Raw genomic sequence first — 14,004 nt, forward strand, 5'->3', positions numbered from 1 at the left:
GCAGGACCTCCAAAATCCTGAGTATGTAGAAGAGAGGTCTGGGTAAATGGTTCTTACAGGTCATTAAACGGTCCCTTTCTGTGTAACAGCTGCCCCAGATGACACTGGTGGGTGGAGAAGAGGGAAGGGTTGATTAGGATTAGAGAAGGGCATTTACATACACAGGCATCCCACAAATTCTTAGAGTGTCCAGGCTGAAACGGGAGCACCCAGCTGCCAGCACTGCATGGTACATCAATAGAAAAAGCTCTTAAATGCTGCTGTCCTTGTTGCATCGGGAAGTGCTTCATGACCTGGCCAAAAGTGCAGAGAGCACTTTAACTCATTCACAAGTACATCTCATGATGGACATATTCCAGATAGAAAACTGTATTTTATTTAAAATTTTTGAGGGCTGCTGGCTGTCCCAACCCCAAGCACCCAGGGCTGCAGTCCATCCTTCCACATCAGGACCTGCCAGTGCTGCCTCACATCAGCTCCACCATGCAGGCAAACTCACACGATCACCTTCAGGCCTGCCTCTGACATCCTGCCCTGTGCTTTACTGCTGATGTGCCCACTCACCAGACAGTAGCTGGGCCACCCCTTTCTCTGAACCTTGACTCAAATCTAGGGCAGAGAAGGATTCCAGAATATTTTTGCAAACATATAATCAGGATGGAAAAAGTCAGTCTGACCAATTCTGCACCAAAGCAACAGCTGCTAAATGGGTTATTCAATCGGTTATTCCTAAGCATGCTGTTAGGCAAGTGCCACAGAGGTGATGGTCTGTCAGCTGTCTGACTCTTACTGGGTAAAAGCTCTCTGTACACTGCCTTTCTTCATGCTGCTCTTGAATGATCATCTCCACTTACCCCTTGCAAGTCTAATGCAGTCCAACATATTTTTTTAATAAATTAGAAATATAAGAACTATATATTTTCCATAATTTATATTATAATAATATATATGTTTATATAAAATAAATATTCACGCTAATACTATATATTAAAATATAAATTAGAAAAAAATTAGCAAATTAATTTGTCATTTAGTCAGACATTAAATGTGTTTCTTATCAAGCAATCAAGCACAAGGCAACAACAACATAAGCTAATAAAGTAGTCCATCAGGAACATGCTAACAGAGGAAGAAGATTCTACAAACTTAAAGAAAAAGAACAATTATGACATTTCAGTAGACTAAGAAATTGTCATATATTACTGGTGCGATAATGCGTATCTGAAACAAAACCTCCTATCTGTTACAGGTTTATGCACTAAAAGCTGTGTGAACAGGCTGTTGTAAAGGGAAGCATTTTCCCTATTTTCTACAGGTAGCTGTTTATTTGGTTTGGTATTTTAGCCCAGCTCCCAGAGGGGAAGAAAAATGAAATTATTTCATCCACATAGTGAAATCTTACAAGGGTCCTGATGTCATGCTGTGAAAATGAAAGTTTTAGACATGGAAGGCAGTGAGGAGGAATTTTTTTCTCAGACTTCCTGGTGCTTCCAGGTCAGTGCCAAAAAATATACCATGTCTCAGGTTCAGGCTGGTGACTTCACACAGAGAATTTCCCTGAGAATCAGAAAAGAAGTGCCAGAATAAAATGGAAGATACTGAGATATAGATAGATAGATAGATAGATAGATAGATAGATAGATAGATAGATATACCCCATTGTCTCCATGCGTAAGTTTACAACACTTCTCTGGAGGCAAGGGGTGGACAGGGAGAGGGGAGGAGGGCACAAGCAAACCAGGGAAAAATAAAAAAGAAGGAGAAACAGATCCAGACCACCAGAATCTATTTTCAACCATATGTGCAGTAACAGGTCTGGCTGAAACACATGTAGGAAAACCTGCTGCAGAAATCATATCATGTTCAGGGTCAGATGTCAAGTTTTCTTAGCCAGGGATTAAAAAATGTTTGTTTCCAAATAAGTTTATCCTGCACACTGTCAGGAAATAGTTTAACGACAGCTGTCACTCAGCCCTGTTTCTTTTGCCATGAAGTAAACAGTAGCGCTACTGGGAACACTGAGAGTGGCCACTGGTTTCTGTGTTATCTGCTGGAACTTGTTCCTGGTGCTTACCCAGCTCTACCTGATTGACTGCAAGCTTGAATAAGAGCTAGCACTAAGAATAGCTCTAATCACTGCTCAAACATTTCCCTCTGCAGGCAAACCAACACTGATACAGTTGGTATGATTCTACTTCAAACTTCCATAAATGTCCTCTGTTTTTGGGGTACTTACAATGTTTTTATTTGGTTGCATGGTAAAGCAGAAAATCTGTGCAGTTACCTGTGGAAATAGCATGCTGAACACACTATGCAAAATAGCTTTGCCATAATTGTAAAGCTTGAAAAAACATGGATCATCCTCTGCTTCACCAAAAGATGGGAATGTGTATTTTGACTGGTAGGTCGATTTATATTGTTTTGTATTGACAGTGCAGTCTAGAGGTGGAAGAGAGAGAAAGAGGGATAGAAGTATATATATGGAGAAGACTTACACTGAACAACGTACAATGCAAACTAAAAGAAACCTGCGGAAACAACAGTGTCTTAAGGAAGGAAAAGGAATCTGAGCCAAAATGTGACTGCTCAATGGGAGAGACTGAAGCAATCAGTGCTTCTTTTTTGCTTGCAGAGGGCCTCTGTCACCTGCCTGTGAAAACACAAACAAAGCAGATTAATAGGCAGACAGTGCGCAGAACTGACTGTGGCTGAACCTTAAAAATATGTCAGTGAGATAACTGACAAGTTCATGCTTTGATAGCACAACAGTGTTACCCTGAAGCTCTGGGCTGTCTGGCTGCACCAGGACAGAGAGGAGCAGGGAGGTCTCCCCATGGTTCCTTGTGCCCCGCAGCCAGGAAGGTTTCATTTGCTCACAGTTTCCTCACACCACATTCCAAACAGAGACATGGGATTTTCCCCTCTGCACGGCCAAGAATCACACTACTGATTACAGGACTAAGGCAAGCCCAGGGCTGAGGCACTCTCCAGCCACCACTCATGTGCCTCACAGAGCAGAAACACAGACTCTGGGGCAGGCATGTGCTCTGCTGAACTGAAGCCTGAGCTGATGGCCCAGGAATGGTGGTACAAGAAATGTTTCTTACATCCAAAGGTTCCAGACGTGGCTAGAAATGACCCAAAAAAAAGCTGGTGTAACAGAAGTGCAAAGGGTCTTTTTTTGTGATCATCTCCAGGCTTTCTACCTCAAATACTCCTGAAAAATTTGCCCTTCCAGTTATCTGAAGTGGAATTTAATATTCATACAAGTGGTATTTTGTTAAGAAAAAAGCCACCCATAACATTCTATAATTAATATTGACATTTTTCATATTTTGTCTTGGTTTCATTAAGCCTGCTTTATTTCTTCATCAAAAATACCATTTCACATTTTGTCTTTCATTCTGCATTTTAACTTCACCAGGAATAATCAACAGCAAGTGTCAGTAATTCTGCCTTTTCTTCTGGGACCCCACCTCCCCTGGTTTTCTTTAGGTTATACTCCAATAGTGATAAAAATAATTTCATCCCTTGTTTAATAAAGTTATGTATTACAGATACAAAACTAGCCACCACGGAGAAGTGTTATTATGTCAAAATTTTAATTGAAGCCTTTGAGAATTATGAGTGAGTACTTAACAATGTCTTGCAAGAAAGCTATAAAAGTTTGATACAGTCTTTAATTTTGAACTCTTTTTTTTTCCCCCAAATAAGCTTTGTTTGTGTTTTTATATATTTAGGTGTTTTTAATGTATAAAAGAACAATGTATAAAAGAACAAATGTCAGGATTAGCAATAGTAAAGTATACCTTGACATTTTCAAGGCTTTTGACATCCAGAACACTTGCAAACAATCTGAAAATGAGGACGGGCTGAGTGACCCATAGGGTAGGCTGAGGAACTTTAAGGAATGCTCAGGAGAAATTCACAGCCTGGCTGGCAACAAGTCAGGTGTGACGTTTCTCAGAGGAGAAGGAGGCTCCTGGAACTAAGCACCTCCCCAGTGCCCTGGGCAGTGGGACACAGTGCACCCTCAGCAAGTCTGGGGAGGGCAGCAGTGGGTGCTGGCAGTGCCCCACAGCGTGCAGGCTGGCTGGGCTGCACTGGCAGACTGAGGGAAGGGGTGATCCCCCTGCTCAGTGCTCCTGAAACTCCCACCAGAGTACTGTTCCTCCTGTAATCACCCAGGCATTAATAGAGCTCATCAAAACATGAGCAATTTTGAAGAAGTAAAATACTGAGGGTTCAAGCTGAGTTCTCAAACCAAGCTCAAGAGTAACTTTGGACACTAACCAACTAAGAAAAAATGACTGAAGAGTCAAATGAGAAAAAATGAGGCAGGATTATTTTTTATAGTAACTCCCTCGCCTCTATCTGTTTTGCAGTTTTTCAGTCTGTGTGTAAATCCTCTTGCAGTAACAAAAATGATGTGATAACGAGGTAGTATTAACCTCTTGATAAGCTGAATGTCGGAGGTGAGAACACACCTTGGAAATATCAGGCAGATGATACCAGTGATGTGGATGGAGAAGGAAATGCTGTCAGCAAAGCTTCATGTTTTGATCCACTGAGTGCACGTACAACATAGGCTCCTGCTCTTGTCTTGAGGAAGCTTTTTCTTCCTATGTCTCTCACTTTTTCAAGAGGTGAAAGTAAGCTGGTCTGCCTGAAAACAAGAAGAAAAGGATAGCAGTCCAAGTTTTCTGGTGGCAACAAACCCTCTAGTCTAGCCATGTTCTGCAGTGCCCCTCTTGCAGTTTGTTCCCCCAAAGGCCTTTCCTGAGGCTCCTGTGCTCCCCTCCTCCTGCATGCCAGACCAGTGCTCCTCCTGTGTGTTCACATCAGCAGCAGAGCCAGCTCACACATTCCTGCTGAGCTGCCCATTCCTGCGCTTCACATGTATAAGGCCACCTGACAGATCAGATGCGTGAAATGATGGGGGCTCTTCAAAACCTTGTCTGGAAATCCTAATTCCGCCAATGTACTTGATGAATGCACTCATTTCTATTTAATTACACTTTGAACAAATAAGATCAAGGGTATGTAATACTAGTTTTATCAGACCCATACAGCTCTGAAAAATTATCTTTGATTATCATGGAAATAATTTCTTCTACAAAAGTACACAGAATAATATTTCACAGTCTGTTCTCCATGTACACTGGTGTGCTGCTTTCTTTCAAAGAGTTAAAAAAGAAGAATTATATCATGCAGCATAGGATAAGATGTTTCAGTTGAATAATCTTTTTGGCAAAAATGCAGATTTGGGTACAACTATAACTGTTTGCAGACAGGGACATGATTAGTTGATTAGCTTCAACTGAAACAGCCCGAAGAGAGGGAAAATGTCAATAAATGTTTTGATTTTTCATTTTAAAAATAACTTTGATTAGAAATGTTTCTGGATATAACACTGAATTTAAAAAAATGCAAACAAAAAACTCCTAAGGTAATAATATTTTTACGTCTTTGTCAGTTCAACAACATAAGAATATATGTTTAATTTTAATCACAGACAAGATTTAAAATGAGAGTTCATCCACAAACTAAAATGACTCCTAGAAAACCAGTTGCAAGGTGACACACTAGAGGAATCTCCCACAGCCTCAAGAACATCAGTTGCTTGAGATTTAAGCCTGCTTATATATTGAACTGTAAACTCTTATGAGTCTACTGCCAGCATTAAACAAAACTTGAGACAGAGCTACACTTCTGGTTAAGTAATCTCCCAGTTCAATACAGTCAGCTTCCATCTGGCTGCTGGGTATCTTAAAAGAAAACAGCTTGAGATTTGGCCTTGCACAACAGGACTGAAATTTAAATAGCAGCTCCCTTTGGTGCTACTATTATATTCTATTAGGTTATGTGAATGTTTGCTCAGGAAATTAAACGTTATTATCTTTTTCTTCTCATGCAGACCAATTAGCACTGGAGAACATTTAAAGAATTAATACTGAGTTATTTGCTTGCTCCTGAAGGAATGCTGAGTCACCTGTGGGGTTTTTGACTATCCCTTATTAGAAGCAATTATTTTAGTTTAAAAAAATGGATAAATAGATAATAAACTTCCAGGAGAACATTTTTCCAATGGAAAATATCTATTTATGTATGTCCAGATGTTTTGAATAGGGATTGCAAAGAAAACTCAGGAGACGGCTGCCAGCAAATTCCCTGGACCCCCCAGACACCTGCCTGTGAGGCTGCTGAGAGTCCTGCCCTCTGGGACTGATATATCTGCACTATATACCCTCAATATGGGAAACTGATTTTCCTAAGAAGCAAGATCACATTTTAACAGCTTTGCTTAATAGAGTGTTTCTCAGACCACAACATACTTGTGATACAGTGAATCACTCTGACACTCTTCTCTGCGCCAAAAAGGTGGGTCTGGAACATGGCTCGTACAGCTCACCCCACCAGGACACAGCTTTCAGCCAAAGCCACTTCACAGAGCAGCTGCCGGGTTTATCCTCATATGCTGCCTGCCTTTAGCACCTTCATTATCTTATCAGTTTCAGCATCATATAGTTATCTAAAGGCACCTGTGGGAAAGAGACAGTCTTGGGAAAAGGGCATTATCCCTCCTTTCAGGTCTGACCTCAAGACTTTTTCCCAAGCCTCAACATTTGTTATGACACCAGTTTCAAACCTTTGCAATAACTCACTGTGATCGAGGAGGCAGAAGCCAGAGCTCACACTCTTCCCAGGGCCAGGAGGCTGGAAAGCCCTGCAAATCACCCTGCCATGTTCTCCACGTGGCAAAGGGCTTTCAAAACTCAGTGGGCCAGCATGTGTTGCTACGAAAAAGTAGAGGCCAGTTCTGCTGTGTGTGTGCAGGATGTGAACACTGCCACCGAGGGACACTCTGGAAGGGCACACAGGTGCACTGTGTGAGGTTGGGACAGCATCCGTGCCTAAGGGTGAATCCTGCACACACAGACACACCCAGGGGGAACTGGAAGTAATTTCTTCATCCCTCCACCGGGTCTTGCAGTGTCCCTGCCTGTTGTGTCGCTGTCTTGCATGATTATGGATGCTAGCACATGCTGGGAAATGTCAGAACTAAAGGAGGAAGTAGGCAGCCTCCAGCTTTACAAGAGAGGAACAGACTCACTGAGCTCCTTTGGGGAAGGTCACACACAGAGAAATACGCTGTAGACAATAAGAGCAAAACAGGTCCAAGGAGCATATCTAGATTAAAGAGAGCAGTACACAAGAACTAGGATGATATTTGTATGACATTAACATGGATTTGATTCCATATTGATATGGCATCATAGTGATATCACCATCTCACATCACTACATAAAGTGAGAAAGTGTTTTTCATAATATTTATGCTAATCATTTGGCCATTGAACAATAAGTGTGTTGTGAGCTTCCTACAAACACTCTGCAGTAAATACAGGCAGCAAATACTGCCAGCAAATACTATTTCTTGAAAAACAGGGAAGAATGGGTTACATGAAAGACACAGGCCAACATCACGCCTTCAGCTGCCCTACAAAGGCAAAGTAACCTGGCAAGCTCCTGCATTTCAGCAACTGTAGAGCAAAAAAGGAATTTTTATTCCAATGTTACTTCTGGTAGAGCACAACATAAATGCTATAACCCAAGTTCTAGCCCTATTAATATTCCTGTTCATGTTTTTTTTTTTACATACAAAGTGCTAAGAAATAGTCTGTAAGGCATGTTTTCCATTGCCTGCAACAAAGATAAACAAATCCTGCCACAATCCTCCACTCCAGGCTTGTGGTACTTGGGATGCTAATGGTTTCCCAGAAGCCTTTTCTGCTGACCTTCAGACTTCTAGAAAGAACTTCTAGAAAAAGTGCTTTGACCCCTGTTGGTGTTGCTTGATCACAGACAGACCCAACCTTTTATGCACCTCAGTCTCCAATTGCTCTTTAAATGTCCCATAAAATTCCAAAGAAAAGTAAACCTCACTTGAAAGTACCCATCAGACCCTCAGACAAAAAAATATTCTTTTCACTTTGTACATTCTCTCTAATATTTCCCAAAGCCTATACTGACTCAGTCTTAAAGTGGTTTTTAATGTTACACCACACTATTTTTTTTGAGACTTTTAACCTCCTCCTCCCTTGAAGGAATAAAATTTCCATTTCAGGTTTATGTCTTTGCTTTGATAGATAGCATGCAAGCAAGTAGTTCATGATGACACACTGGCCACACACTTGCTACCAGATAAACTGATTTTTCATTAAGGATTTTTAACTGCTTAGAACTTTGTCCAGCAAAAGCCATGGCAAACTGGAGGGAAATCTTATTCCTCATATGTGATGCCAACATTATGCAACTATTAGAGAAGAAAGACATTGATATTTTACTTAATCTTATGGACTCCTGGCAACTTTTGACTTTGAAGTATGACAAAAGACTTGGTATAAAACCAGTGTAATTGATTCTCCACAGGGAATATGAGGGAGCATATGGTCTCCTGTCTGTAAAACTGTTTTTGCTATATACACAGAATACACTATATACACCATAGTGTAGTCTCTGGTGCTGGTACTACAATTGCCCCAACACTGCCCTAGGTCATTAGTCCAATGTGTCTTCCCTAAATGTCAGGGCAACAGCAAATACTCTTCCCCTCCTGCTGATTGCAATTATGTCTTTACACAGAAGCATAGAAGGGGAATTTCAATTCAGTATTTATAAAGGCCCTGTTATATAGGTGTAGACAACAAACTGTGACTTATTACTCCTTTCTCTCTCTTTTTAAAAACAACTTTCTAACAGCTTTTTATGACAAGTTTGAAAAACCATACTTAAAATTATGCCTGAGCACCATATTCACAGCACGTTCTGAGGACATATACTGCCAGATGACATTATGAGAGTGAGCATCCTTTTTACCATATGCAAACCCAGTGCTTCAGCCAAGGGTGGCTATTGCTAGTAACCAACAGACCTCATTTGTAATTTGTTGCCTCTGTTTCCACTGCTCATTTCTAGCAGTAACTGAATTTTGAGTCAGTCAGTCAATGCCTGTGAAAGAATCAATCATTGAATATGTTTATATGTCATAACTAAAATATGCTGGTAGTCTGAAATTGTTCACATGTGGGGATAAACTGCTTCACAGGTAGCAGGAATAGCATGGCAATGTTTATCCAAAAATTTTAAACACAGTCTACTGTGACCAAAACATAATTTTTTAGGTGAGGTTTTACAAAGAGTGCTTTAGAATGAGAACACAAAACCTCTTCCTTGGAGAGTATTTTCTGGTTTCATTTTAAGATTGAAACCAGTGGCTGTGAGAATCACAGTTGTCCAGGAGAATGGATATATCTGTTACAGTTGTCCAGTTCACAAACCAGCTTACACGCAGCTCTCTGGAAAATAACATATCTCCCCACAAATGAGCAAAAAAATAGCCATTCTCCTTGAAACATTTGGTGGAGAAAATTTTCATGCCCTAAACTGGTATAGATTGCCTTAGCATGGAAATGCAGGGTGGCAGCTTGCACTATTTGGCAAGATGGGTCAAGCGGTGCATTATCACATGTTAGCTATAGAGACCTGCCCAGATCTGAGAGATCTGAGTACCCCCATCATGATCTACCCTGAAGAAATGGAGCTAGGCATTCCTGTTTTAATGTTTTCAATGTGAAAAGAAAATCAGGTGAGATGAGGTTTTGGGGTTTATTTTTTTTCAGAAGTGAAAGTTTTCTGTGGAATTTCCCAGGGGCTTTTGTTTGGTTGGGGTCTTTTGGTGGGTGGCGGGGCATATTTGGGGAGAGATTATTTCCAGAGAAAGTTTCCCTGCTTTGCTAACAAATTGTATCCAGTAATGTGCAATCTCACCACAGAGGTATCAACTTTAGAAAAGAATGTGTGAGGATATCATGGTGCTCAGCCATTTTAAGACTTCCATTATTACAAAGACATCCTAGTTATAAAAATGCATGTGCAGACACAGCCTCATATTTGCAACAGAGCCCACATCTAAAGGCAAAGCTCAGCCAAGAAGCACAAATACAAAAACAACCTGCATAATTTCAAATAATTCTACATTAAAGATCTGGTCTTATTTGCACCAGCATGAGTACACTGAAATCATATGTCAAGTGAGGAGATGCAGAGCCAGAGCAAAAGAATCCTTATGCCTTACAATAAATTATGTTATTGTGTTTAAATACTGTACCCTTCTGGTAGGCAATACACAAACAGAGTCAATTTTATGTGGGAGCAGCTGCTATTATAAGCTCTGATATATAGCAATCAGAGACTAACAGAGTCAGCTGACAGGCAGAACAGGTTTCAGTATGTTATTCCAGACCTTTCTACCACAAAATCAGCTGTCTGAAATGAGAGAAAAATACAAAGAAACCAAGTTCTATTGAGCGATGTCAGCTGTCAATCCTGACACAAAACATGATCTCTGCATTATCTTTTGGAGCTTTTGCCAAAAGCCTGCAGACCCTACAGTCCTTCCAAAAGAGCATGCAAGAATCCATTTACCAAGTTTTAAGAATCTGCAGGATAAGGCTTGAGATTTCACCCAGAAAGATAGGCTTTAATGTGGGTGCCCATCCGTGCTGAATACAGGTCACGTAGAGCAACACAGAGATTAGCAACCCATCAGCTAGGCTATAATCTTGAGCAATCCCTGATTACAGAATACTTTGAAGATTTGGTACATCTTATTTTGCCATAGAGTGTTGCCCAAAGCTCCCTGTCATTTGGGCATAAAACCCTTGATCCACAGAATGTGGATTGAAAGCATATTCCCATGGACATAGTGGCCCAGGACATGGGAAGCAATGCAATCTGAGCAGTGCTCCTGGCTGCTAATTTCTCATCGTGAGGATGGCCAAGTATCCACACTTGTGCTTGGGTTTGGATTGGAGATGTTTGCAACACAAACTGGCAGATGCAGGCCAGCTCCGCCCATGCTCCCAGCCTGAACAGGGTAATGTAACCGTGTCACCATCACACCAAGCCCAAGGTAATACATCCTGTCATTGCACTCCGTCTCTCTCAGCAGGCTTAATTAGCTCAGCCTCAAGTACCATCCTGAAGTGGTCTGTGCTGGGTTCCTGTAGTAATCAGTAGACACAAGCATCCATCACTTCCCAAACTCCATTTCTGCTGGTCCTCTTATGGCCTCACTTCATACTCACGCTGCATTTCCTGACCAGACAGCTAACACCAGCTTAGCATTCATCCCACAAGGCCTGTGTCCTCTATACAATTCATTCCAGCTCTCCTAGGCAGATCACCAGGCTACCTGGCAAAGCATCTGGGGAAGCTAGTTCCTGGGACAATGTGGACACACAGCAAAGGGAGAGCACTGCTGGTGACTGCCTCCCTCCCATGAGCTCTGAGGCATCTGATGAAGTCTTTGCTTCCCGCTGACCCCGGGGCCCATGACCTCTCTGTAGGCAGCTGGCAAAATGGAGAGAGGAACCAGGACACGTCAGCATGCAGAGCAACCTCTGAAGCATGGCAGTGCAAGGAAGATTAAATGTGTGAGGAAGAAGCTTTCCACTGGCAAAAGGGAAGGGGGAATTCCCCAAGGCATCTTTGCTTAGTCTTCAGCATAAGGCAGCAAGCAACAGGCTCAAGTGTTTTCCATTTCAGGATGTGTTTTACTTGCCTTCATTGCCATTTAGTTAACAATAAATCAGAGGTTAACTTTTTATGTGGCTTGAAGGAATAGGAAATTTAGTCTTCTTCCTACATGAGCTTTATGTAATCAAATATTTGTAGTATTTGAAAGAAAGCCAAGGTAGCACACATATTCAGAGCCTGCTGTGCACAGCACATCAGCCTCATTCAAGGAGAAGCTAGAATGCAATAGTGCTATCCATGCTTTTCCTTTTTTCCAGATTTATAGAACAGAAGACTATTAAACCACACCCAAAGACCTAGAATGCTCATTTATAAAACACTAACCATAAAATTTCATTTAATTATCCTGTATTGAACTCGACAACATGCATCTGATTAAAACATAACTTTTCTAGCTGAAGCTTACCTCCTGTGAAAATGAACTGTCTTGTTTTGAAGGAATGAAACTGTCCGTTCTCCTCTTCCTCATTTACTCTATTGCCATTTGCTTTCCACAAAAAAACCATGCAATGTACAGGCAATTAAATATTAATTGTAGCTACTTAAAAAATTTATATCAAGTACTACTCAGCCCTCTTGTGCTAAATAGATTGCCTAGGTTTAGGCTGGTCACTGACAGACTGTCCTTTCAGCCCTCCAATGGCTTTTGTAGCCATTGTCATCATTGTCTTCAAATTTGTTCTGCATTTTAGGTGGACTGTGGAGGTGCATACTGTATTGAAGCGTCAGTGCCCTTTCTCCCTTCCCTCCTTGTCTTTACTGCACTCCTGATTACAGCATCAGCCCCTCTTAGCCCACAACTGTGGTGACAGGGTATGGAAAGGGAGAGACTGGCCCCTACAACTTTTACAGACTTAACACTTTGGACTTCTCATTCAAGGTACATCCTTCGTTGCCTGGTTTGTCCTAGCAAACTGTCTGTATTCAGGCCTGCTGTGCTGAGACATGCTGACTCCTCTCTCCAGCTCTAATGTCCTCATCATTGATTAAAACCCTGCCAGACTTCATAACATAAAATCACAGTTATTTACAACATCAGAATATTTGCACCTAGATCACTGACGAAAACACAGAATAGTTTAAGGTTTCATGATAATCTAGGACATGGTAGAAATAATTGCATTTGGTGAGGTCTCCCTTTTTGGGACAACTTTTATTTCATGTCACACTTGTTTTTATTCTGTGTTAATTTTAAGTTAGAATGTTATACAGCACTAATACTGTTACTGTTTTTGTATGCATTTTAATGAAACAGTCAAATTAGGTTTTCTTTCTACCAAATAATGGAGAATAATTCCTTTTTTCCAAAATTATACTGAATTTCATTAAATACATTCCCTATACTTTAATCTCTTTATCACTGAATCCCCATATTTCTTCTTTTCTTTCTTTGCAAGGGATGGCAAGACAATAGACTAATAACTTACACAGGACATTACACTTGTCTTTTTCAAACGTCAGTCCTCCCTCAGACTTCCAGTATATACTTGCTCAATTTTTACTCAGAGATGCATGACTTCTTCACAACTAAAAAGAGTATTTTTCACCAGTCAAGCAAAGCCCATCCAAGCCAATTTTTCTTGTCCTAATTTATCCAGAACAGCTTATTTAAAACAAAGGAAAGAGGAATAATTTTCCAACACACATTCTTCAGATATCCTCATGCCAATAAATTTTAAGGCAGTTTTCTACCTCTTCATGACCCGAATACATCATCCTGATTCTTTCCAAACAAAACAAAAACACCAAAAGCACAACACACAAGAGACAAGGAAAAATCATGCATGATTTCCATATTTTCTTCATAGATGCTGACTCTTCAGCACCTTGTAAAGTGAGCAAACTAATAAAGGGAAAAAACTCCACTGTGACAACAAATTATGATTCTCTTTCAGTTGAAACACAGACTCCACTGTGGTTAATTGAGCTGTGAAAATGAGAAGTGAATACAAACAAGTTCTCAAAAATTCAATCTCAAGTTTGGATTTACTATATACACTCCTTTTATTACCCTCTCTTTGCATGTCCATGGTTCTCACAGGGAGACATGCTCCTAATGGACCACAATTATTTATGCAGTTGAAAGTAGCAGTATGAAGAAATCATGATGCAAGTACTGTGAAGACATCCCATCTCCTTCCTCACCTATAATCCCAAAGTAGGGAGTCTAATGGTAATTGGGTCTTGAAACAGTCAACAGGTCTGTCAGAAAAGACTTTCCTTCATCGTTCAAATGTACAAACACCAAAGAAACACAGAAAAAAGCATTCCTTGGTATGACTGTGCAAACCTTTCATTCCTGAGCAAGCTTTTAGGTCAATCCAACCAAGAAAGAATATAAGGGGTTTGTTTGCATAAATTCTTGAGGAAAACAAACTTTGAACTCAGCACATAGTTCATTGGA

General features: G+C 40.7%; 1 long non-coding RNA gene across 3 annotated transcripts in view; it reads right to left on the bottom strand.

Annotated features, from left to right (window-relative positions):
- Positions 1-978: 978 nt before the first annotated feature.
- Positions 979-14,004, bottom strand: part of LOC109144088 — a 55,648-nt gene continuing 42,622 nt past the window's right edge. For all 3 annotated transcript variants that reach the window (XR_002044593.3, XR_002044592.3, XR_002044594.1), the window contains 2 exons: positions 4,488-4,666; positions 979-2,650 (listed from right to left, as the gene is read on the bottom strand). This is a non-coding gene — a long non-coding RNA (uncharacterized LOC109144088). The remainder of the gene's footprint in view (positions 2,651-4,487; positions 4,667-14,004) is intronic.

This window comes from Corvus cornix, chromosome Z (genome assembly GCF_000738735.6).
Source record: "Corvus cornix cornix isolate S_Up_H32 chromosome Z, ASM73873v5, whole genome shotgun sequence".
In the NCBI taxonomy this organism is placed as follows: Eukaryota; Metazoa; Chordata; class Aves; order Passeriformes; family Corvidae; genus Corvus; species Corvus cornix.